Source organism: Zalophus californianus, chromosome 1, assembly GCF_009762305.2.
Source record: "Zalophus californianus isolate mZalCal1 chromosome 1, mZalCal1.pri.v2, whole genome shotgun sequence".
NCBI lineage: Eukaryota > Metazoa > Chordata > Mammalia > Carnivora > Otariidae > Zalophus > Zalophus californianus.
Genome location: NC_045595.1, coordinates 45,664,723 through 45,692,401, shown reverse-complemented (window position 1 = coordinate 45,692,401; position 27,679 = coordinate 45,664,723). Strand labels below are relative to the sequence as shown.

Here is a 27,679-nt window from a genome sequence, read left to right as displayed (position 1 = left end):
TCAGGTATGATGAAGCAATCTGGTCAAGGTCTTGGAACCAGGAGAGTGGTGGAGGTTCTATGTGAATGCAGGCGTCTGAGGCCAGAGCCCAATCATGCTCCTCCCATCCCAGCCTGTCTGGGCAGGGGGAGTCCTTGCCAATATTTTAATCTGCCAGAACTAGAATGAGTATCACAGGGCAGGGACACTGTTTCTGTTTTGTTCAGTGAGTCATCCAGGGCCAGGCACTAGCCTGCCATCTACCTCATGGGCACTCAATAAATAAATAACTGAATCAATTAAAATGTGCTTTCCAGGTACCCAAATATATCAATAATTTTAAGCTTGTAAATACAGTCCTGCTGGGTCTCTTCTATACTTGGGCTGATATAAAAACAAATAAAAACCCTTGCCATTTAGCATATATCTGCTCCCCATACATCCTAATCCTTGTGGTTTAGGAAAAACCTACTCTGATTCATTCTTTTCTCCAGACTTCAATGAAATCTAGACTCAGACTAAATGCAAAAGAGATCCAAATAACTGGCGCCTAATTTAATTAGAGTAACTAAACACTGATTGGGTGTTTACTGTGTCACAGGGCCAGAAAGACCAGACCCCACCCTTAAGGAGTTTATAATCCTGTGGGGAGAGAAGACAAATATACAAGTGACTCTGTAAAAAAAGATACCATGTCAAAAGGGAGGAATGAGTGAGTAGATATGTGAATCCTTGGGAAGAGGAGCAGAGAGTCGCTACCTGTGCTTCTCTATCAGCACTAGCCAGTACAACTCTCTGCAACGACAGAGATGTTCTGTGTTGACAGTCCCTGATTGGGTAGCTCTTAAGTACTGAGTACTTGAAATGTGGCTGGTGTGAATGAGACATGGAATTTAAAATCTCTGAATTGTGAAACAATACATTTCTGCTAAGCCAACCAATTTTTGGTATTTTGTTGCAACAGTCCTAGGAAATTAATACAGTGCTCTATGTGCATCAACTACTCTCCTAATTATTCTTATATGATTGCTTATTTTATTAAATACTTAATATGCTGCCTCTCCTCACCCTCCTTCTCCCCACTGCATACCTACTACACATAAGAACTGATTATGAAAGGAGATGTTTTCTACTGTTGCCTGTAATCTTATGGATAGTCAGATACCCATCTCTTAATTTTAAAAGCAGTGGTAAACTTAATGATCTCTGCAGCTTCTTATTCTAGGACCTAGGAAGCAAGACTAATACTTTTTATGAACTATCTCAGCTCTATGCCAAAATAATTTTTCCTTCAATATTTTAAAAGTCATATGCCAGATACACTTTTTAAAAAAATCATATACCAATATTTTATTTTATTTTTTAAAAGATTTTATTTATTTATTTGACAGAGAGAGACACAGCGAGAGAGGGAACACAAGCAGGGGGAGGGGGAGAGGGAGAAGCAGGCTTCCCACTGAGCAGGGAGCCCGATGCGGGGCTCAATCTCAGGACCCTGGGATCATGACCTGAGCGGAAGGCAGACACTTAACAACTGAGCCACCCAGGTGCCCCAGTCATATACCAATATTTTAAAAGTCATTTACCAGATACACTTGAATCTGTGGTCTTTCAAATCCCCTTTAAGAAATCGAAAATTCTGTGACGGGCAAAGTTGGACCAAAAAAAACACCCAGGTTTTTTTCTGTTTAAATCACTTGTAGGATCAAGAAAGTTTGGGTTTTTTTTCTTTCTTTATAAGAAATTAGCTATTTGCATCGCTGGAATCATAAAGTAGGAATTTAACATTATTGAATTGAGAAACTTACAGAAGGCTAAACAGAACAAAACATGAACCAACTGGGCTATTTTTATTGCTCCTTTTTAGTACCAGCAAGTGTAGTGATATAAAAACTACCATGAAATCAATTACTCTTATTCTTTTTACAAATTGTTTTAATTCTCCTCCCATAATATGTCTATATGAAATAATTGCTTTGCAATTACTGACATAATTAAACGTTAAATAAATGTAAAATCTTCAGTTTGTCAGCCTTGTATGCCTAGAAGGCTCAGTTTCATCACTTCCTTTTAAGTACTTCACAGTATATTGCTTAGTATTTTCACTGCAGACATAGATTTTTACCATTCCACATTAATACCTGTTGCATAAGGAGCCAGTTGCTACGATGGCTCCTGATTATACATTCAAAACTTCAGCTAGACCAGTGAAATAGCAGGCTTATCATAGTTGGTCCTGAAAGTGCCAATATGTAGGCTGCTAATACCAATACCGTAGATTTTTGGATGCTAACCAAGTAAAGCAATTCCATTAGACTGTATCAGATTTGCTTTTGCTCCCAGACCAAATTAAAGTTTAGTTCGTAATAGTGAAAATAACTTCTCATCAAGAAAATGGCAAACATTTTCACATCCTTTCCAGATTATTTACTGCATTTTTCTTTGCTCAAAATGAGTTCTATACCTATTTTGTTATATTTTTTAATCCACTAGTAATCTTTATTAACTATCTGACATTTAAACAAATTTTTACTTAAAAACATGAAGTATCCAATGTCGTTAAGATGGGAGCCTATATTTTTAGCTCGGATCTAACAATATTTCTCTAAAGAGTCTGATTGCTTAGAATTTGCCAATTAGGAGACTAAAAGTTTAGACAGAGAAAATGTCAAAAACATATCCCTTCCACATTAAAATGTTCCTTTAACATGTGGAGACTGATATATGGAAGTGTACATACATTTAGCATTAAAGCTCCTGCTACTCAAGGTTAAAGACAGCCCTGTTTGGGTAAATGACAGTACTTGTCCTTCAACTTGATAGACCTCAAGCACATTGTATTTCTACAGAATACCATCTCTTTAAAGAAGCAAAATAAAGCCATCTGCCCCTGAACTCTTAAAATAAACCAAGTTCTTTTACTGTTATGTTTTTATGACTGTTCTAATAAAGGAGTTAAAGAACTTGATTTTCTTCATCATCAGGAGAATGAATATGGTAAAATGTGCCTGCCTGTTCAGACCTCTCTGAAGGCTGGGGGCTGCAGTAGCTTTCTAAGGAAGTGTCACAATGGCCAAAGGACATGGATAGAGAGGATACAGAACAAAAGGGGCAGCCCCATGGAAAGTGCTTTATGTTTGTTCTCACAGCACCCAATGGAGGCAGATGTGGTTATTCTTGTTTTATAAATGACTTCAGGGCTCAGAGATTAAGTGACCTATCAGAATTCTCACAGCTAATTGGTCAAAGAGCTGAGATTAAATTCAAGTTTGTTCTGTTCTGAAGTCAGGCCTTTTCTGTGATACCACCTGCTTCGATCGTCTTACTGGATTTCCAGAAAGATTGTGAGTGCATACAGCATTCTCTTATGTACACACAAGAAAACTAACTTGTAGAGTAAAACCTGGGTTAGCCAGAAGATTAAGGGAATTTGCAAATTTTATTTTCTGGGTTGCTGAAGGTTTCCTAGAAAGCTTTTAGTTTCAATCTTTAATACCCACTTTCTTGTTTTTGATAAGGACAGTTATGCTTTAGGTGTTTTAAAGACATTTTTCTTCAAGTCCTGATAATGAACTCATATTGGAAATCTTATTTTCCCAAATGTAAAGTCTTGGTTATTAACTTATTTTCTTCCAATTTTCCCTTTTCTCCTAAAAGTGCACTCCAGAGGAAAAAAATTCTAGTTAATTAGAACTTCTGGTAATCAGGTTTTAAAATTATTTTGGTAAATGAAAATCAGGTGAAAGCTACCTCCCTGAATTTGAAATTGTTTCTTATTATAGGTTCTTCTTGTTGCCAGTGTGTTCCCCTATGTTAGTACGCATTTGAAACTAATGGTCCAATACTCAAAATGCTCAGATCCTTGATGACCTGGATACCATAAATCCACCAGAGCACATTAGTGGGATGGTCCTTAATTACACAGTTTAGGCTTTGTGTAATCAAATGGTGCAAAGGAACAGCTGAGAACATTAAAATGACAGCAGGCATTATAAATCATAGTGCTTTCTATAGTCTTTCTTTAACTCACGTGTTTTGTTAAATTGAAAGTAAAAAGAATAATTTTAGTTGAATATCCATATTGTCATTTATAGCCATTAAAACATAAAATACTGCAATGCTATTAAAAGATCATCTTTATTATTTACCTCCTAGTTGCCTAATAAAAATTGCAGTTATTTTTTAAACTTGAAATATAGGAATCATTTTTGTTAGTGAAACAAAATTAAAGTTATCTCTTAGAAAGGTAGACTAAATAAAAAGGCTATTTCTAAATAAAATACAATTTAGATAAATTGCAGTGCAATCTTATCTATCTAGGACTAACATGCACCTTAAAAGTTTTCTGTAGAGTTTTAGGTTTAAGGGGACACAATTTAAATTGTGTAATATTCAAATTGTTATAATGGAGAGGAACTATATTTTAATGGTGTTTTATTACTTTAAATGATATTTAAATGAGGATAATGAAGACCATATTTGAAAACAAGCCCAGCAAATGAGATTCATTTTCTTGGAGAATTAAGCAACTTTAAGTAGTAAGCTTCAGTAACTTGGCATAAAATGTGCAGCTTCTATTTGCTTCAGGGCTTTTAAGTCTCCAAAATCTAACTAGCACCCATGTTAGCACTCAAGAGAAAATTCTGGGTTAAGAAGTATTACCATCAGCATGTGGCTGGTAATTCAGTACCATTCCAAATGCTCACAGGAGTGATAGAAATCAATCAGAATGGCTTACTGAGCAGGTGTTCTGTGTAAGGTCTTGGGGATCATGGGGCAGGAAACGGCATTCTTGGTGAAGGGGAAGATGTATGCAAAGCAGTGGTGTCCTGAGTCAATTGTCAGCATTTCTTTCTAAATCCAAGTTTAGAAACATCATATCAGTAGCTTAAAATTGGTCCTGGTGGGTGTATTTACACCCCAGAAATTAGTGAACTTTACAAATGAGGGCTTTATGTTTTTGGAGAGCTGGCTGTTAAATATTTACCAGCACACCACACAGAGGAGCTTGAATAAGTACATGGAGCAGGAACTATTTCATTTTGAATGGGATTTAAGATCTGCCAAGCTAGGAATGGAAATCAAGACAGAAAGGTTGGATGGGGCAACGCCTGGGTGGCTCAGTTGGTTAAGCGTCTGCCTTTGGCTCGGGTCATGATCCCAGGGTCCTGGGATCGAGTCCTGCATCAGGCTTCTCGCTCAGCAGGAAGCCTACTTCTCTCTCTCCCTCTGCCTGCCACTCCCCCTGCTTGTGCTCTCTCTCTCTCCCCCGCTGACGAATAAATAAAATCTTAAAAAAAAAAAAAAAAGGTTGGATGGTACCTAGATACGGAGGGCCTTTAATGCTTCACTAAGGAGCTTTTTTTCATTTATTATCCTGTTCAAGACCTAGCAGAAAACAGATGGTACATTCAAAAACAGTGACTAAAGCAAGTTTTAAAAAGGGACCATTTACAAGGCATGGACAAGGTTAAGGTAGATTCACAGACAATGGCCAAACACCCCCGAGCTAGCTGCTTCAAGAAGCAAAAGCCAACGAGAAGCCAGACAGCAAAGGACCCACTGATGCAGGCCATTCAAGTCTGATGCCCAGAGTACAAAGAAAAGTGGAGAAGGGCAGGATGGCTCTGGAAGGGTATAGAAAATATCCAGCACAATCCCAAAGCAAGTGGAGATCACTAAATGTCTTGTAATGGGAGCTATGGGCTCATTTCTATAATTTAGAAAAATTTATCCATCAGCTATGTGTAAGACAGACTGGAGAGGGAACATGATGGATATAGGGACACCCATTAAGAAGCACTCACAATAAGCTAAATAAGAGGTAATGGAACTGGGGTTTTGGCAATAAGAACAGAGAAGGGTCATATTTAGGAAACAATGGAAACTTACAAGTGGAGAGGTAACTATTAGATATTACACTTGACTAGATGTAGAAATGGGGGAGGGAAGAGAAAAAAATAATATCAAGGTATTTAGCCTGTTTGACTTTGATGATAGTGGTTGCCAAAACCAGATAGGAGCATGCAAGAGCAAGAGCAAGAGCTCACTTTGAAAGTGGGCTGAGTTTCCATTTGTGTGATTAGAGGGTGGGAAGAGAAAGGTTAGAGCACACTTTCCTCCAGTTTTCTCCCTGCTGGGCCAGTTTATGGTGGATTTGTTCCTCTGCAGAAGGCTATGGTATATTCCCCTAAAGCCATAGCTCATTCTGGATCCGAGAAACCACTGCATCCCTTTGACCCTACAGTGATGTGATTCTTAGGGTGAAAACAGCCAGCAAGCATTTGGAACAAAATTAAAGTTATCTCTTAGAAAGGTAGACTAAATAAAAAGGCTATTTCTAAATAAAATACAATTTAGATAAATTGCAGTGCAATCTTATCTATCTAGGACTAACATGCATCTTAAAAGTTTTCTGTAGAGTTTTAGGTTGAAGGGGACTCAATTTAGATTGTGGAATGTTCAAATTGTTATAATGGAGAGGAAATATATTTTAATGCCAGTTGGGAGTGAAGTTATAGAGAAGTTGGATGTTTTTCTCATGAAGGCCTAGTGTAGAAGGCTTAAGATCTCAAGAGGCATAGAGAGAAAATGAAAGGGCTCAGGGGAGCCAGAGATGTACTAACATAAAACACAGTAGAAAGTGAAGGTTAAGTCTGCATCTTACTGAAAAGTAAGTGGCTATCTCCACCATTTCCTTTGATAACTACTTGGTGATAGTGTCTGGATTTAGTTATATGTCAATACAAAGATGGAGCTAAAACAGATTATTACACAGCCATGCATTAGCAATTCAGTGTTGAAATGATCTCTGTATTATGAACCATAATAACTGAGATGAGGCAGAAAAGTAGATCTCTCCATGGAGGACAAATCAATAACAACTAGGTTTTATGGTCATTAGTGTCCTAATGAAATTACTTACCATCTAAATCTCTTCGAGGGTCTTGAACATTCAACATCCTTCACCTCTTTTATGTTAACACCAGCCAGATGTGGCTAAGTGCAATTTACATAATGGAGATCATGAACAAAAATATTTCATACATGAAACATTTGCATGCCAAGCAAGAGGGATTTTTTTAAAGGTATCCCCAAACTAGTACTAAAAAAAATTATGTCTGTGGGCAAGACAGGTGATGTGCTATATCAATTAGCCAGTACCTTAATCAGGGGTTCATCTACAATAAAAGGCAAATGTATTACAAGGGGAGAAATAGGCAATAGAAAGCAAATAATAAAAGAAGGTAAACTAAGTTACTAGACCTTATGTGTCACTTTCACATACATTATATCTAAGAGTCACACAGAAAATGATGGAGAGATTTTCTTCTTCATGTGCCGTTTAGCTCTTGGAGTTTGGCATGTGCCACTCCAAACATTCCAGGCACTAGCTTGCCACCCAACCAGCCAAGGGCCCTTGCTTATGTGCTTTGTTTCTCCAGACATTCAAGCCTTCTGTAATCTTCCCCCTTCTATGACTAGATTCAACACATCCCATCCCTTCCATGCATAATGCACACTCTCCTTTTGTGGAATTTCATACTAACTAGCAATTCTGTTTTCTCTGAACTCCAAGTATACCTTGGAGGAAGGGGCAAAGGAAGGTCTGAGATTAATGATCTCCCTTTTTTTCTATTCTAAGCCACACTGGTCTTCTCTCTCTTCCTCAAACCCATCAAGCTCCTTCCAATGGCCAGGGCTTGGCTGGCAAAGGTCTTCTCTTGCATACCCCATGCCTGAGCAACTCGCTTATACTTGAGATTTTGATTGAAATGTCACTTCCTTAGGAAGGATTTCTCTTAGAATCCTCCATGTAGAGGGGCGGAGCAACATGGCGGAGGAGTAGGAGACGTGGATTTCGTCTGGTCTCAGGAATTCACTGAATAGGGAACAAACCATTCTCAACATCTACGAACTCGACAGGAGACGGAAGAAGAGAGTAGCAAAAACTCTCTGAACAGAGAAGCGACCACTTACTGGAAGGTAGGACGTGCGGAGAAATGAATCAGAGGCGATATTCGGGAGGATAGACGGCGGGGGAGGGGCCTCCATCGGCCGCTTCTGGCAAGTGATAGAGCCACGGAGCACAAAATCGGACCTTTTAGAAGTCGGCTCCACTGAGGGACGCGGCTCCAGTGGCTAAGATGGGGGTGGAAACCTCGCGGGACAGTGTGGTCTCAGGACCCTCGGTGTCAAGAAAGACCGGGGGTACCTGAGTGCAGCAGAGCTCCCAGGTATCGGAGCGGGGAAGCCAGCTGCAGAGACGGAGCCAAGGCGCAGGTTCTCAGCTCGGGGTTGCCATAAACTGTGATCCGCGGCCCAGTCGGGCCACTGCTCCTCCAGCAGGGACCCAACAAGCGGCAGATCCGGGGAGACTCCCCTATCTCCCCCGGGGAGGAGTGGCGCGGGAGCGCACTGCAGGGATCTGCTGGGTTTGGAGACTCCACAAGGGTCGGGAGCCAGAGATAGAAACGCTCAGTCACAGGCCAGGTGAGCACGGAGTGCGGCCAGAGACTGGGGACACGGGAGTGACTGCTTTTCTCTGGGGGTGCACTGAGGAGCAGGGCCCTGAGTTCTCGGCTCCTCCGGGTGGAGACTGGGAGGCCACCATTTTCACTCTGGTCCTCCAAAGCTGTACCGAGAGCTTGCAGGGAACAAAAGCTCCCGAGAGCAAACCCGAGCAGATGGCTTAGCCGGGACCAAAAAGGGCGGGGCAATTCCGCCTCCGGCAAAGACATTTGGGAACCACGGCAACAGGCCCCTCGCCCAAAAGATCAGCACGAACAGCCAGCAAACCAAGACCAAGTTTACCGATCAAGGAGAACGGGAGAACGCCAGCGCTAGGGGAAGACTGCACATAGAATTCATGGCTTTTTTAATCATGATTCATTAGTTATTCAAAGTTAATTTTTTTAACTGTTTTTTTTAATTTTTCTTTTTCCCTTTTTCAACCAACATCTTATCAATCCCTTTAAAAAAAACATTTTTTTTCTATTTTAGAGTCATATTTTATCCCTTCATAGTAGTTACCTTTATTTTTGGCATATATATATATAAGTTGTTCTGTCTTTAAAATTTTAAGATACAGTTTCTTCTAACAGATCAAAATATACCCTAAATCACTGGTGTATGGCTTTGTTCTAGTCTCCTGCCTGATCACATTCTCTCCGTTTTTTTTTTTTTTTAATCTTCTTTCTTTTTTCAAACAACATCTTATCAATTCCTCTTATAAAATCTTTTATAATTTTCATCTTTACAGTCATCTTCCATGCCTTCATTGTATCAACCCTAATTTTGTACATATATAAGTCTTTCGTCCTTTAAAATTTTAGGAGGCACTTTCTTCTAACAGACCAAAATATGCCCAAAATCCAGTGTGTGGCACTGATCTATGCACTAGCCTGATGATATTTGATCATATTCTGTTTTTTTTTGTTTTGTTCTGTTTTTGTTTGTTTTTATCTTTTTCTTTTTTTTTTCTCCTCTTTTTTCTTTCTTTCCCTTTCTTTTCCCCTGGTTTCAGGTCTTTTCTGATTTGTATAGAGTATATTTGCGGGGGACGTTGTTAACCTGTTAGCATTTTGTTCTCTCATTCATCTATTGTCCTCTGGACAAAGTGACAAGACGAAAAAAATCACCTCAGCAAAAAGAACAAGAGGTAGTACCGTCTGCCAGGGACCTACTCAATACGGACATTAGTACGATGTCAGACCTAGAGTTCAGAATCATGACTTTAAAGATACTAGCTGGGCTTGAAAAAAGCATGGAAGTTATTAGAGAAACCCTTTCTGGAGAATTAAAAGAACTAAAATCTAACCAAGTCGAAATCAAAAAGGCTATTAATAAGGTGCAATCAAAAATGGGGGCACTAACTGCTAGGATAAATGAGGCAGAAGAGAGAATCAGCGATATAGAAGACCAAATGATGGAAAATAAAGAGGCTGAGAAAAAGAGAGAGAAACAACTACAAGATCACGAATTTGAGAGATAAGCGATACGATAAGACGAGACAACATTAGAAAAATTGGGATCCCAGAAGAAGAAGAAAGAGAGAGAGGGGCAGAAGGTATACTGGAGCAAATTATAGCAGAGAACTTCCCTAATGTGGGGAAGGAAACAGGCATCAAAATCCAGGAAGCACAGAGAACCCCTCACAAAATCAATAAAAATAGGTCAACACCCCGACATCTAATAGTAAAACTTACAAGTCTCAGAGACAAAGAGAAAATCCTGAAAGCAGCTCATGAGAAGAGATCTGTAACCTACAATGGTAGAAACATTAGATTGGCAACAGACCTATCCACCGAGACCTGGCAGGCCAGAAAGGACGGGCATGATATCTTCAGAGCACTAAACGAGAAAAATATGCAGCCAAGAATACTATATCCAGCTAGGCTGTCATTGAAAATTGAAGGAGAGATAAAAAGCTTCCAGGACAAACAAAAACTAAAGGAATTTGCAAACACGAACCCAGCCCTCCAAGAAATACTGAAAGGGGTCCTCTAAGCAAAGAGAGAGCCTAAAAGCAGCATAGATCAGAAAGGAACACAGACAATATACAGTAACAGTGACCTTACAGGCAATACAATGGCACTAAATTCATATCTTTCATAGTTCCCCTGAATGTAAATGGGCTAAATGCCCCAATCAAAAGACACAGGCTATCAGATTGGATTAAAAAACAAGACCCATCAATATGCTGTCTGCAAGAGACTCATTTTAGAACCAAAGACGCCCCCAGATTGAAAGTGAGGGGGTGGAAAACCATTTACCATGCTAATGGACACCAAAAGAAAGCTGGGGTGGCAATCCTTATATCAGACAAATTAGATTTTAAACCAAAGACTGTAATAAGAGATGAGGAAGGACACTATATCCTACTTAAAGGGTCTATCCAACAAGAAGATCTAACAATTGTAAATATCTATGCCCCTAACATGGGAGCAACCAATTTTATAAGGAAATTAATAACAAAAGCAAAGAAACACATTTACAACAATACAATAATAGTGGGGGACTTTAACACCCCCCCTGACTGAAATGGACAGATCATCAAAGCAAAAGATCAACAAGGAAATAAAGACTTTAAATGACACACTGGAACAAATGGACTTCACAGACATCTTCAGAACATTCCATCCAAAGCAATGGAATACACATTCTTCTCTAGTGCCCATGAAACATTCTCCAGAATTGATCACATCCTAGGTCACAAATCAGGTCTCAACCAGTACCAAAAGATTGGGATCATTCCCTGCATATTTTCAGACCACAGTGCTTTGAAACTAGAACTCAGTCACAACAGGAACATTGGAAAGAACTCAAATACATGGAGGCTAAAGAGCATCCTACTGAAGAATGAATGGGTCAACCAGGAAATTAAAGAAGAATTAAAAAAATTCATGGAAACCAATGAAAATGAAAACACAACTGTTCAAAATCTTTGGGATGCAGCAAAGGCAGTCCTAAGAGGAAAGTATATAGCAATACAAGCCTTTCTCAAGAAACAGGAAAGGTCTCAAATACACAACCTAATCCTACACCTAAAGGAGCTAGAGAAAAAACAGCAAATAAAGCCCAAACCCAGCAGAAGAGAAATCATAAAGATCAGAGCAGAAATCAATGAACTAGAAACCAAAAGAACAGTAGAACAGATCAACAAAACTAGGAGCTGATTCTTTGAAAGAATTAACAAGATTGATAAACCCCTGGCCAGACCTATCAAAAAGAAAAGAGAAATGACCCAAATCAACAAAATTATGAATGAAAGGGGAGAGATCACAACCAACACCAAAGAAATACAAACAATTATAAGAACATATTATGAGCAGCTCTATGCCAGCAAATTAGATAACCTGGAAGAAATGGATGCATTCCTAGAAATGTATCAACTACCAAAATTGAACCAGGAAGAAATAGAAAACCTGAACAGACCTATAACCACTAAGAAAATTGAAGCAGTCATCAAAAATCTCCCAACAAACAAAAGCCCAGGGCCAGAAGGCTTCCCAGGGGAATTCTACCAAACATTTAAAGAAGAATAAATACCTATTCTCCTGAAACTGTTCCAAAAAATAGAAATGGAAGGAAAACTTCCAAGCTCATTTTATGAGGCCACCATTACCTTGATCCCAAAACCAGACAAAGACCCCATCAAAAAGGAGAATTACAGACCAATATCCTTAATGAACATGGATGCAAAAATTCTCACCAAAATACTAGCCAATAGGATCCAACAGTACATAAAGGATTATTCACCATGACCAAGTGGGATCTGTTCCTGGGCTGCAAGGTTGGTTCTACATCTGCAAATCAATCAACATGATACAATACATTAACAAAGGAAAGAACAAGAATCATATGATCCTGTCAATAGATGCAGAAAAAGCATTTGACAAAGTACAGCATCCTTTCTTGATCAAAACTCTGTTCAGAGTATAGGGATAGAGGGTACCTACCTCAATATCATAAAAGCCATCTATGAAAAACCTACAGCCAATATCATTCTCAATGGGGAATAGCTGAGAGCTTTTCCCCTAAGGTCAGCAACGCGGCAGGGATGTCCACTATCACTACTGCTATTCAACATAGTATTAGAAGTCCTAGCCACAGCAATCAGACAACAAAAAGAAATCAAAGGCATCCAAATTGGCAAAGAGGAAGTCAAACTCTCACTCTTTGCAGATGATATGATGCTGTATGTGGAAAACCCAAAAGACTCCACCCCAAAACTGCTAGAACTCATACAGGAATTCAGTAAAGTAGCAGGATATAAAATCAATGCACAGAAATCAGTGGCATTCCTATACACCAACAACAAGACAGAAGAGAGAGAAATTATGGAGTCGATCTCATTTACAATTGCACCCAAAACCGTAAGATATCTAGGAAAAAGTTTAACCAAAGAGGCAAATGATCTGTACTCAGAAAACTATAAAATACTCATGAAAGAAATTGAAGAAGACACCAAGAAATGGAAAAACGTTCCATGCTCATGGATTGGAAGAACATACATTGTGAAGATGTCAATGCTTCCTAGAGCAATCTGCACATTCAATGCAATCCCCATCAAAATACCATCCACTTTTTTCAAAGAAATGGAACAAATAATCCTAAAATTTGTTTGGAACCAGAAGAGACCACGAATAGCCAGAGGAATATTGAAAAAGAAAAGCAAAGCCGGTGGCATCACAATTCCGGACTTCCAGCTCTATTACAAAGCTGTCATCATCAAGACAGTATGGTACTGGCAGAAAAACAGACACATAGATCAATGGAACAGAATCAAGAGCCCAGAAATGGACCCTCAACTCTATGGTCAACTCATCTTTGACAAAGCAGGAAAGAAAGTCCAATGGCAAAAAGACAGTCTCTTCAACAAATGGTGTTGGGAAAATTGGACAGCCACAGGCAGAAGAATGAAACTGGACCATTTCCTTACACCACACACAAAAATAGACTCCAAATTGTTGAAAGACCTAAACGTGAGACAGGAGTCCATCAAAATCCTAAAGGACAACACAGGCAGCAACCTCATCAACCTCAGCCACAGCAACTTCTTCCTAGAAACATCGCCAAAGGCAAGGGAAGCAAGGGCAAAAATGAACTATTGGGATTTCATCAAGATAAAAAGCTTTTGCACAGCAAAAGAAACAGTCCACAAAACCAAAAGACAACCGACAGAATGGGAGAAAATATTTGCAAATGACAGATCAGATAAAGGGCTAGTATACAAAATCTCTAAAGAACTTATCAAACTCAACACCCAAAGAAGAAATAATCCAATGAAGAAATGGGCAGAAGACATGAACAGACATTTTTCCAAAGAAGACATCTAAATTGCCAACAGACACATGAAAAAGTGCTCAACATCTCTCGGCATCACGGAAATCCAAATCAAAACCTCAATGAGATACCATCTCACACCAGTCAGAATGGCTAAAATTAACAAGTCAGGAAACGACAGATGTTGGCCAGGATGTGGAGAAAGGGGAACCCTCCTACACTGTTGGTGGGAATGCCAGCTGGTGCAACCCCTCTGGAAAACAGTACGGAGGTTCCTCAAACAGTTGAAAATAGAGCCACAATATGATCCAGCAATTGCACTACTGTGTATTTACCACAAAGATACAAATGTAAGGATCCGAAGGGGTACGTGCGACTCAATGTTTATAGCAGCAATGTCCACAATTGCCAAACTGTGGAAAGAGTCAAGATGTCCATCGACAGATGAATGGATAAAGAAGATGTGATATATATACACAATGGAATAGTATGCAGCCATCAAAAGGAATGAGATCTTGCCACTTGCAAGGACGTGGATGGAACTGTAAGGTGTTATGCTGAGTGAAATAAGTTAATCAGAGAAAGACATGTATCATATGACTTCACTGATATGAGGAATTCTTAATCTCAGGAAACAAACTGAGGGTTGTTGGAATGGTGGGGATGGGAGGGAGGGGGTGGCTGGTTGATAGACATTGTGGAGGGTATGTGCTGTGGTGAGCGCTCTGAATTGTGCAAGACTGTTGAATCACAGATGTGTACCTCTGAAACAAATAATGCAATACATGTTAAGAAAAAAAAAGAAGAAGAAGATAGCAGGAGGGGAAGAATGGAGGGGAGTAAGTTGGAGGGGGAGACGAACCATGAGAGACGATGGACTCTGAAAAACAAACTGAGGGTTCTAGAGGGGAGTGGGTGGGGGATGGGTTAGCCTGGTGATGGGTATTAAAGAGGGCACATTCTGCATGGAGCACTGGGTGTTATGCACAAACAATGAATCATGGAATACTACATCAAAAGCTAATGATGTAATGTATGATGATTAACATAACAATAAAAAATTAAAAAAAAAGAATCCTCCATGTAATATTCTCTTCTGGCCTTATGTACTTCTCTTTCACTGGACTTAACACAGTCATACTTCCACATTTACTTGTGTGGTAATTGGATTAATGCTGTTACCCCCATCAGATGGCAATCCCCCCATGGGAATGGACCACATTTCATCTGTTTTGCTTGCCACTGTATCACCAACTCACAGAAAAAGATCTGCACTGAGGTCGTGGTGTTGATATCTGCGAAATAACTGAAATGAATTAACTGTCATGTTCTAAGCACTGTCTCAAGTGCTTTCCCACATATTCTCATAGCAACCCTGTGGGTTCATATTATTCCCCATTCTATAGATAAGAGAGCTTGGGGGTCAAAAAAATTGAGTCTTTTGGCCAAGATCACACAGCTAGCATGTAATAGAGTTGAAATTCATACCCAGACCCATCTCATCTGAGCTCTGTTTTCTTTCTTTTTTGTTGTGGAATTTCCATAGATGATCACTTAATTATTTTCTGTCTTGTTTCTGCTCATTCTCTCTCCCCAGTGAGTCTCAAAACACATTTGGGATGGAAGTAACACCACGTACATTTTTTTCATCCCCCACATCACCCTTGTAATAGCACTTGATATTCTACATGCATTTAATGAATACTTTTTGATTAATAACACTTCCTTGGCATTAATATCATCAAAGCATCCCCAAATGAGTTCAGCTTTCTGTAATAACCTCTCTAAAATAGTAATGCAGTACATCTCTGATATAATACACGTTTATAATCTACTCATTTCTACCAAACTATATAGGAAATAATTTTGTAAAAAAATTTAGTAAAAGCAGTATGACAAAATGAAATAGGATATGAAAATCCCTTTCCTCTTTCATTCACTGACTATTTGCTAAGTGCCTATTCCATGTGCCAAGTGTTCTCTAGGTGCCAAGGATCCAAGTCTAAGTAAGTCATAGTCTTCCCTCACGGAGCTGTTGTTGGTGGTATTATTAAGGAGATGAAAATACATAATCCAAAATTAAGATAACACATCCTATACTTGAAGTGAGTACAAGCAAATGTGGGAAAATCAAGGACATTGTGACTAACTCAGCCTGGAGGAAAACCAGAGCAAGTACCTGGTCCTATATACTTATTATCTCTAAAATATTGGGCCAATTCCTTATCTCAGGTTTTTTTCCATCTTTAAAGTGGGGATAATACCTCCCAGAGTTGCTGTGTACTTCTCTCAGCACACTTAGAAAATGCTATTTATTGGCCTACAAGAGTTGCCAGAGATGACTAGCTTGGTGGTTGTACTAGCTGTCCCCAAGAGCTAAGAGTGTAGGTATCTCCAATTACCTGTAAATGCACTCACCTGTCAGTTGGGGAACTTTGACTAGGAAGATTAAACATGACAATGAAAATGAAGTTCTTTGTAAATAACTGTTATTTCCAGCTCCAAAAGAATTCAAAGAATAATGAGGCAGTTAATACATATTCTCAATGCTCTCCTTCATGTGTATATGAAAATCTGCTAGCTGTAACAGGGTAGAGGCTAAGTCTCCTTAAGGGTTACCTGATTTAGCTCGCCTGGTGACCTTCTCTTGCTTTGTAATTGACCCTGCTGCCAAAAGGACTTTGGGTTACACTGCACTGGGTTCTAATCTGGTCCCAACCAGGAGGCTCGTAGTTTGGTCCAGCAAAACAATGATGTTATGAAGATGATAATACCAAGAATCAGTAATAACAATGGTAGCAGCATGATTTGTTGAGCACTTACAAGACGCTAACCATTGTTCTAAGAGTTTTACAGGCCCCAACAACTTTATTACTGGATCCATCAGCGTTGAAGCTTTTGGGTCTGCTAGTTTTGACAATGTCTTGAATTCAGTTCCTCTTTGAGGAATGGTAGCTCTGAACCAAATCTGTTCTCTCTGGTTAGAAAATGTGATTTTATGAATTACAACTTAGGGGCAAATAGTTCCAGAGTGAGAAAAGGGAGAGTGGATACAGAACATAATATAGAAACAAAAAAAAAGGCTGTAATGTATTCATCTGTCTGCCTTTTCTTTTAAAGCACATCAGCTGACTTAAGATTTCTTGAATGGGCAAATTGAAATCTCTCCTGGGGTCCACCACAAAGGTGACAACCATGTGAATTACTGACTTCACAGACATCTAGTCTGAATCTTGTTGTCTCTTAAAATCCCTACACTTTCCTCTGAGTAAGCATCCTTGGAACGCAGACACCATACATTCAGAAAGGTCAGATTTCAATGTAATACCACTTCTACTAATTGTTCCTATTTACAAAGTACTTACCTTGGTCCAGGAACTGTGCAAAGAGCTGTAAATGCATGATCTCATTGAACACATCCAGTGATGTGTTCTATTATTAACTATATTAGGCAGGTTCTATTATTAACTCTATTTTACAGATGAGGATACTGAGGTTCAGTGAAATCACTCCAGACCACACAGCAAAGATGCAGTTTTGGAACTAATTCCTCCCAATTCTGAGTCCTGTCTAGTTATCCACTCTTTTTGCCCTGCCTTGGGCTATATACATCCTGTAACACTATCGTAGTGACTCACATTGTTCTGATGTTCACTTGCATATCAGAAAGGTCCCTTAAAGCAAAACAATCTCTAGAAGCAAACTCAAGTAGTTTTTAATATTGCTAGCAGTTTTAAGCTCTTGTATCACTCAACACTTTTCATTAAGGGTCAGCAATCTAAATTCTGCAAATATCAAAGATACTAACTTTTCTCTAATAATTTTACTTCTTTTTTCTGTGTAATAGAAAGGTGCTTTTCAGTTTTTAGGAACCTTCTAAATTTAAGACAATGATATAACAGTATGCAATGTGATGGTAATGGTTAGAAGAATGCAATCTTTATGCATTTCTATTCATTAGAAATTTTTTAATCTTAAATATGATTTAAAAATATATTGTTAATGAGGCGCCTGGGTGGTTCAGTTGGTTGAACATCCGACTCTTGATATTGGCTCAGGTCATGGTCTTGGAGTAGTGGTATTGAGCCCCTGCATTGGGCTCTGTGCTCAGCAGGGAGTCTGCTTGCAACTCTCTCCCTCTGCCCCTCCCCCCGTTCTCTCCCTCTCAAATAAATAAATAAATCTTTTAAAAAATATGCTGTTAATAATGCCAATATAAATTTAAAGACTAATTCAATGATGATTGGTTAAATAAAAATACCAAGGTAGATTTCAAAATTTAAATAAAATGCATCGTTTTATTTTATATAAACCTCACTTTAATAATGGAATTACAGAATTTTTAGGGCCAGAAGGGCTACGAGAGCTAGTCTAGTCCAATTCTTTTGTTTTATAGCTGCAATTAAAGATGAAGAAACATAGCCCAGTGCTTTAACAGTGCAAGTTCAGAGTCACATAGACCCAAGTGCACATCCTTGCTCTGCCACTTCCGAGCTCTGAAACTATCTGTCATCCAGTCACAGAGCCAATTCTTGCAAGTGCCCTGCCTAGAAAGCAGGACTGCTATAAACTGAGAACTCAAATAAAAGACTCTCTCCTCTAAAACAGATGTATATTCATTCATTCATTTGACAAACATTTATTGAGTACACACTAGTTGTATGACCTTGCACAAGTTCCTTGTTTTGTGCCTTAGTTTCCTGCACTGTAAAGTGGGTATCCATATTACAGAGTTTTTGCAAGGATTAAATGAATTAATGCATATAAGATGCATGGGATGGCTCCTGGCATGGTGGAAAGGCAAACAATGTTAGATATCATTACCTTTCTCCTACTGCTACTGCACTCTATATTAGGTAATATAGCAGGGCTCTGGGGATATAATTCAGGAGCCCTATGTAATATTTTCCTCCTAATTACTAAGGCATCTCTTTTCTATGGAATGAATCTCTCACTCCACTGTCACTCCTGAGGGTAAAGCCATTTGTAAGCTTCTTTTCTAGGGTTCTGTTTTGACAGTGCTATCCTTCATGCATGAAGAGAAAAATATCTCACCAGCATTTGCCCACATATTTTGTGTTTTTCTTTCAGATGACTTTGAAGACACTCAAGTTTTGTTTTGTTTTGTTTTTTTTAAACCTGGTCTCCCAGGTGAGAAATGATGAGGTTGCAAGTATGTGAGGATGTTGGCTGGGATTCCAGAGACGGGTTTCCCCCAAAGGACATGGTAGAACTAACTAGTCTTTTGGGGGTTTTAAACCTTACATGTAGTCCTCACTGCATAGAACCATAATGAGCTGGAAGAACAAGCAGAGAAATGCAGTTAATTGCCACTCCAGTGTCTTCAGTGGTTCTGTCATGGCTGGATGAGTTACTATGGATTCCATCAGTGTTCTGGAAACTCTCAGGACATGGGCTGAAGTCCTACATATCATGATCTTGGAAATCAGAGAATATTGTAAAGATGAAAAGAACCTTGAGAGGTCATGCAGCTTCTCAGTCTTGCTTCTCACAAGCAAATGTTACGCCGTCACAGAGAAGTGCAAAATTAGATCTTTAAGACCTTGAGAGAAGGCTCTTTACAAAACTCATTTTGATGAACAAGTCTTATTTTTGAAAACAAAAACATAAACTTGTCAGTATGGAATCCGTCTCCCCTGTTTGTGTATGTGTGTGTACATGTGTGTGTGTACATACACACAAAGTTAAAATACCCCTGCCAAACACAACCAGAAAACCATGCCACTATTGCTTTTCTTTTGTAGGCAGAACACCCTCAGTTCTTCCAATGTTCTGGGATATCTCATTTTCTTATCCTAGCCATCACTCTCCTATGAACCTTTCTTCCCAGCTTGTCACAAGTATTTTTTTTTTTTAAGCTTCTAAGGTCAACTTAAGGTAAGATATTAGAGAGAAAGTCTGGTTAGTCCTTAGGTGTCTGGGAAACCCAGCTTAAATTTCCCTGCATGATACATTTTAATTGATACATCCCAGATCCTTGCTCTCCTTGGTAGCCCAAATGCTAGAGTGCTGAGTCACTGTCATATTACCTGTTCTGTCACCACAGTCCAGGAATCAGGCTTCATGCAAGCAGGGAGCCTCGGGTCTTATCCCAGATCCAGTCTTATGCTAGATGTATGACCTTATGTAAATTCAACTTACGCTAGAAAAGTGAGAGTTGCAACCCTTCTTCTTTTACAGCGCAACCTTAGAAATTTATTAAGTGACTTGTCCAAGGTTACACTGAACCTGTCCATGGCTCTGGGTTCCTTAGTTATTGAAAAAAGAGAAAGAATGATACTTGGTGTCTCAGAATGTTACAGGTCAAAGGAAATATATATTTAAGAACCCTGCAAAATGTGAAGTTCTAAAATATGAGGCACTATTCACTTTCTTTGTCAATGAAGCCCATCTTCTCTTAATGCAGCATGTGCTGTTATAGGTTTCTTACAACTGACTTTCATTCTGTTTCTAGCTTCCTTTCCTGCTTGCTCAAGACACTGAATTCTAACCAGTTTAGAGGGGTCTACCCTCTTGTAAGCAACCATCCCACTCATTTGTGTTCAATGAGACTAGATTTAAAATTGTCTCCTGCCAAACACTTGTGTTCCAGGTGAAAGCCTATTCTGTGAATTAACCATAAGGTTTTTAAAAGCCTTTGCTGATGGCCAAAATCTGAATTAAGGTCCTGTTTCTATACTTCTGTAGCTCACACTTTTGCCATCAGAATACACACAATATACTCCCCTTTCTGTTACCCCTAATGGACTTTAACTCCATGAGGGCAGAGCCAATGTCTTTTAGAGCAGGGTTTCTCAAAACCTTGATACTATTAACACTGGACCAAATAATTCTTTGTTGTGGGGGAACTATCATATGCATTGTAGGATGTTTATCAGCATCCCTGGCTTCTACCCACTAGATGCCAGTAGCATCCTCCACCTTCAGTTGTGACAACTGCTAGAAATGTCTCCAAATATTGCCAAGTTTCTCCGGGGTGGGAGCAAAATCACCCCCAGTTGAAAACCCCTGTGCTTGATCCAGCAGAGTACCTTTTTCACTCCATAAATATTTGTAGAATACATGACTGATGGAAAGAAAATGCTTCTGATGGATTTAATGTACAAGATGCAGAAAAATCAAGCTAATTTCTTTTGGTTTTAGTACCTCCTGTAATGCCTGGCACACAGCTGTAGCTCAGTATATATTCATTGGGTGAACAAGTGTTCCAAGATCATAAACAGCTTCCTGTATCCCAGGTAAAATTATTTCCCTCAAGAAGGCCCAGGTGAGGTCATAGGGAACTGTCACATTAGGGGGAGAAAATTTTTAAAAGAACAAAAAATTTTCTTAGCTGTGGGATTAGGAACCAGAAAAAATACCTTGCAGAAAAGAGCATCATGGCTATGTTCCCCAGACCTTTAGCTCTCCATCCAATTGTGGCATTTAGGGCAGAAATAAAATTCTTTGCAGTGGTAATGCTAGAAACATCTAGCATTCCTGCATCCTTTAAAACAACTCAGTTAGGGACATGAAGCACCAGGAGGGTTGCAGGACATCTAGAAGGTCACACATTCAGTCATTAGTGTCAGAGCTGGGAAATGAGCCTGTGCCTTCCTGACTCCCTGTACAGTACTTGATTACAGTGATTATTATGGATGCAAATTAAGACTTATTACTATTGTGAAATAACAATGCAGGTTAATGATATTCTTTATTGCCATGCTAACATTTTTTCTAGAGGGGAAAATTATAGGCATGAAACCAATTAAGCAACCTTTCTTTCTTTGCAAAGCTTTTTAGTGTTCCTAAATGAAGACTCTCTCTTTGTGCTTACTGCTTAATAGTGCAAACTGATTTTTTGTCTCCTAGGTCTTAGTGAGATGGATGCTAATACTGGTGCTGTCTTTTCTTCCCGTATGAATTGAAAATGACTATGTTAATACATTATCTTACAAAGGGCAGGCATAAATAGGAAGAGCAAATATTTTGAAATGAATATTTAATGGACATTCTCCTATAGAGGTTAGGCATTTTTGGAAATACCTCCCTTGGAAATCTTTTGTGAGCCCAAGTCTTGCAATTGCCCTCTCCTGGACACCACTGAGGGACAGCTCTCCTCTCATGATTGAAATGTTGGCTCCAGAAAACAATGGCACGTTAATTTACGTATCCCCCAAACTTTACATAGTTGTCCTTCACTCCTTGTTCTACAAAATACAAAAACGTTCAAGTAGAAGGATGTCATGTCACATGTACATTGTTACTGTAGCTATGGGAACTGAAACATGCCACCAGTGTGTCTGTTTCATACACAGATGAGGGGACAGCTGTGGAGTCCACATGTCTGCCGGTGGTATAATAGATGTGAGGTAGGATGGCCTGGGTCAGAAAATTACAACTCATTTATATTAATCAGAGCTTTCAAATAACATCCCAACCCTTTTGCCATAAGGAGCCTAAATGGAAGGCAATAAGTCACTGTAAAAGCAGTTTCATTCCATAGCTTTCAAAACCGTGTTGTAAGTAGATGCAGCAGCATCTCTGGAGAGGACTCTCAAGTCCGAGTTGACGGAACTTCGTTGTGCATCATGAAAATTTAAGCTTCGTTTCTTTGCATGTCAGGGATGATTTTCAGTAAGTATAATAGTTCCATCCAAGTTAAATGTTTGTTAGTTATGGTATTGGAAGCATGGCTTCCACAAACCCCTATAGCAGTTTCACTGAGTAAGTTAGTCCTTCCAGCTCTATTCACTCAATACTATCAGGTTACAAATGAGAAAACTGAGGGCTGGCAGGGTTATGAAACATCTAAGATAACTCAGCTAGGAGTGGATAGTAGCTTCCTTACCAACCAAATAATGAATAAAATTGCTAATAATATCCTACCTTTGCTAGACCTTTTGAAAATACCCAAAAAGTAAAAAAAAAATAATATGTAACCCAAATGTTTCTCTTTAAAAAAGTGTAACATAAAATAGCATATATTTTAATTATTGAATAATATGCATAACAGTTCTATAGGTGCCATAGGTCTGGAAATATGTACTATATTATTTCATCATGTATTGTAAATGCAATGTCAACTATTTATTATGCATTTGTCTATGTTTTAATCCTTGGAGGCCATATCCTGTAATATATCTATATAAAGTAGGCAGATGGTAATATGTTAAAACAAAAAATTTAGAAAACAAACTTCAGTTAAGATTTGTAGTGCGAATGGTTCCCTTGGACAGTAACTATTGAATTTTACAGATAGGGTTTAACTTTTGTCTCCATTCTATACTTTAAGCCAAAAACAAGAGAGGATACATGTTTTCCTGACTTCATCTATATAATTATATTCTCACCCTGAATAAAATATTAATCAAAGCTCTATTCATGAGTCAAAGAAACTTCCATTGTTCCCAGAAGCCAAAATATGATTCTAAAATGGAATTTGCTTTATCTCCTGACTGGCTTAACCCCAAATAGGTATTCAACATAATAATTTTGAAAAATTAAATATAATATTTAAGCAACCTTACATTAGTGTTCAAGTGAATCATTCAAAGAACTATTATTTTGTAGCTGAAAATAAATTTTAAGAAAGCATTATGAAAGCCTAGTAAAAAGTGACAGGCAGATCCTATAATTTACTATATTTTTTTTATGGTGTATGGCTTATTTATGGTGGCATAAAAAGCCCACCATTCTGTTTATTTATAGTCATACCCAACTGGCTTGGAAAGTAGCAATATAACTCTATAGAGGCATATTTTCTTTAATACCTACCAGTTTGTTCCCATGAGTGTCACTGCTTTAGGATATGTGGTAATTGCTCCAGCAATTCAGGTCAAGAAACTAGCCTTAGCAGGGCCTAACCAGAGAGAAATCAATGGTTGAGTTTTCCCTTGCTTCTTTTGAATTCCAGATACTATCCAGAGCTATGCGTATTATCGTTCAGGGCCAGAGTCTGCAGTTAGATCTGGTCCAAGATTTTATTTAGCCCAGTGATTTTTTAAACCAATAAGTACTTTATTACTTTTATTTACCAAGGAATGAGCTCTAATTTTCCCTTTTATTAGAATTGCAGAATAAAGATTTCACATAGGCAGGATAATAACCAAAGTTCTCACAAATGTGAGGCTGTGGTCATTTTAAAGTTATCTGGTTTGTTTCAACAATACCTAGATACTTAACAGTAAAATCATTTACAGCCTAGTTTAGAAAAGTCAACTATTTTCTAGTTAATCCTCAAGTCCATAATGAGGACAGAATCTCAGGCTTCAGTCACTATTATTATAATGATTTGTTACTTTCTGACTTCTTGATAGCTTTAAGACACAAATGTAATCTTGGCTATAACATTTTCTTACTGAAATTTGACTCAATTCATGTCTCCCCTCCTGGGAAAATACTGCCTTATGTGTAAAAGTCACTGAACCAGCAAAAGTAACTTAAAGGAAACACATAAAATAGCAGACTAACATCTGTTGTGCACCCTCCCCTGCAAACACCAAGCCCTCAAAACAATGCTGTCTTTTCGGTGGGGGGAGTGGTATTTTACCGTCCCTTTCAGTGAATATATAGAATACAGGGGCAAGCACTGTTTAGTGAATAGGTTCTTTTTCCCTTCAACAGTGTTTCAGACTGACAAAAGAGGCCAAAGGGGCTGGCTTGTCAGTAGGTATAATCCCAGGGCTCACGTGCAGCCCACACCATCGGCCTTTTGTTTGGTGGTCACACTACTTCCAGGAGGTGAGCTGCACAGTGGTCTATTAGCTAATGTTAGACCCTAGTTTGGGGTCCAATGCATGACTGCCTCCCATTCATCGTTTGGTCCTGTGACCCGAAAACCCCTCGGGTGACTAGGAACATGATGGTTTCATCACCTTCAGTTCTACAAGTTTGCCTTAACAGCTAAAATAATTTTGATCGAACAGTAAACATTCTTCACGTCAGTCAACTACAACTATTTTTCCCATTTGTCTATCTCTGAGGATGGAGAGAAAAGGTGAGCAGGGGGTAAAATTACTAAAAGACAAAGAAAAGAAACTCTAAAAGTTAAAAGGTCAATTCAGTAATCACCTCAAACCACTAGAAATGGATTAAAGTTACTGCCTGCTTCATATAAACATTTTTCTCACTATCCAGCTCAGAACATCCAGCCTGAATGTTGCACAAAAATACTCAGCCAGGTAAAGAGCAAGTAGTACTTTGAGCTTTCAACACAATAGCACTCAGAGAATTTGGCTCTTGAATAAAGGTGTCAGCAAGCCATGGAATTCCTAAACAGAAAAACTCACACTGCGCCATTATTCCATTTTCTTAAGGTCTATTGTTAACTAAAGACTCCTTGTCTTTTCAAATTCCTTCATGTGAATGGATGAGGCCAGACATCTGCCAGGATTCGCTCACATTTGCATGCAAATCAGAGACTTTGGGACACACATGGCCAAGGAGCCAACAACACCACTTTTACTCTAGACTTATACTGATCAAAGTGTCTTCCTGAACTTTCAACATCTCTAGTCCTAGCTCTTAAAAAGAAAGTAATGAGCATATATTATATTATTTAGACCCTGGCAGCAAAGCATACTGCAAAACAAAACAACATACTGTTTTTCAGAAAATCCTACAAACAAAAGCCCAAATCAGCAATACCTGTTCCCTCACTTAATCTGGCTTTTCCTTTATTATGTAGGTCTGTTAATGAACATGCTAATCGTGACATAAGATTTAGGGAAGGATCCATTTTCTTGGACTCTTGACCTTTGCCTGTGTAGTTCAAATGCCTCAAAACTATTCACACCCCGTCGTTCATTCATTCATTCATTCATTCATTCATTCATTCATTCATTGCCAGGCACTGTACTGGTCCCTGGGGCTACAGCGGTGAACCCAACAGACAAGATCCCCCTCTCCCAGAATAGGTACCACCGCCGAGTCTCCCACTCCGCGTATCTACCTCGACTCCTTCGCAAGGGTCCCGGGACGGGATTTCCACCAATCCTGGGTGCGTGGCTCCGCTCCCGTGCTTGGATCTTTCTAAAGCACCCCAGCCTGCCAAGGCAGGGGACTCCTGCCGCGGGAAGTGGTCGCGACAGGGCCCCGGGAAACGGGGCTGCCCACACCCCTCTACACGCAGCACGAACGACACTCGCTGGCAAACTTTCCTTGCTCCGACCCCGGCCGAGCGGGGAACTCAGCACCGGCTCGGTTCCTGGAGCGGACGGAGGCTTCCCTGACATTTCGGCATCCCTGGCAAGCCTCCTGAGGCTGCTACTCCTGGACTCAAAACGTGTAGGGTGAGGTCTTTTCCCCATTTACACTGCCCGACAATTGAGCAGATTCTAACGAATGCTCTGACTTCATTACACTCGATGCTTTGTGAATTGCGTCCCTTGCCCCTTTATCAACAAGGCCACCGCCAAGACATCCTTACTCTTATCTCTTCCCACTACCTGCCACCTTCCTTTCCCATCTCTTGGTTCTCTTTCCAACTCCCCAGACCCCTCTACCCGCTCTTCTCCGGCCCCGGCTGCCTGACCCGTTCACATCCCAGCAGCCCCTCCTTCCTTTGGATCCCCGGGCACCACCCTCCCCCGCCTTGATCCCTGAAATTCAGCGGGCTTGCTTCCTGTCACTGCCTTTTGCCCATTTCTGTCTGGTCTTCATTCCGAACTATCGCTGTACCCCACCACTGTGGAGGGTTATTTTTGGGAGCGGGGTGGTGAGAGGGTAGGGAGAGGGTTACTAGATTCCGTTTCCCCGACTTGGTCATTTTCCCCAGCTCCATGAGCCGCGCCCCCTCGTCCCCCGTAGGCCCGCAATCTTATCCCGCTGTTCCCCAAACCCTCTCAGGCCCGCCACGCCGCCAAGTTTGCCTCGACTTCCCCTAGTTGCCGCCCAAACCTCCCGCCACCGCCCGGCTACGCGAGCGCACTTACCCCGAGGCCTGGCTGGCGGGGGTGTGGGGTGCGCACGGACCCGCGGCGGCAGCAGGAGGAGGACGACTGGCTGAGCGGAGCCTCTCTGCCAGCCCGCAGCGCGCACTGGCTCCTTGGGGGGTTCCCAGCAGAGCACCAAGACGGGAGGAGAGGCAACGACACGAGCAACAGCTGCTGCGCGGGCCTGGGCTCAATCCGACTCTCGGGGATCGGGGCAGAGGCAGGCAGGATTGGGAAGGAGGGTTGGAGAAGTGGGGTGCAGAGGGCGAGGCAGAAAGCGGCCAGGTCCTGAGGAAGGCACCCGGGGCAACTAGGGATGCCACCGTGCGGATTCCGCCGCCTGGGCTAACGCCACCAGCCCCTCTCCCCAACCGGAGGGCGCTGCGGGCGCTGGCGCACGGGCCTCGCCTAGCTCCCCGGCTCGCTGACGGCGCCCTCGGTGCGCCCCGCTTTGTGCTCCCCGCAGCCGGCGTGCACCTGGTGTAAGCAAAAGCGGTCAGCTGATGGGCTGCGCGCCGATTGGCTGCTTCGCGGTCTCCTCCCCTCCCTCCCGACCCCCTTCCTGGCCTCCCCCTCCCGGCCTCCAGCCCCCGGCTCAGACCCGTGCTGGGGCACCATCTGTAGCCCGCCCAACAAAGGCGCAGCGCCACGGGTCTCGGGTGGCCCTGCCGTCCTGCGCCGCCTCCGCGACCGCTGTAGGGAGCAGTGGGCCGCCGCTTTTTGTCTGGGGGACGGCAGGCTGCGGCTGGGTTAGGGAGGCAAAGCATAGTGTCGTTTCTTAGCAAAAGACATTAAAAAAAAAAAAAAAGCCCTTGTTAGGAGGCCAGCTAGGTACAATGGGGCCCAATCTGCACAACGTAGAACTTGGGCTCAGAGGCTGAGAATCAGGCAAAAATCAACCCAAGAGAGAGCCAAGTTTCAGTATGAATCTGACCTTCCTCTTAAAATGCATGGCGATTACTTGGAAAGCAGCTCTG

The 27,679-nt window shown here is 40.6% G+C and overlaps 1 protein-coding gene across 2 annotated transcripts in view; it reads right to left on the bottom strand.

The window, feature by feature from the left end:
- The window catches only part of LRRN1 (leucine rich repeat neuronal 1), a 48,847-nt gene extending 21,705 nt beyond the window's left edge, over positions 1-27,142 (bottom strand). The window contains exon 1 of one of the 2 annotated variants that reach the window (XM_027587017.1): positions 26,703-27,142. The gene's annotated coding sequence lies outside the window, so the exon portion shown is untranslated. Of the gene's footprint in view, positions 1-25,720; positions 26,159-26,702 lie in introns of those variants that run through there. The other variant, XM_027587018.1, reaches the window with a different exon arrangement.
- Between the last annotated feature and the right edge of the window lie 537 nt (positions 27,143-27,679).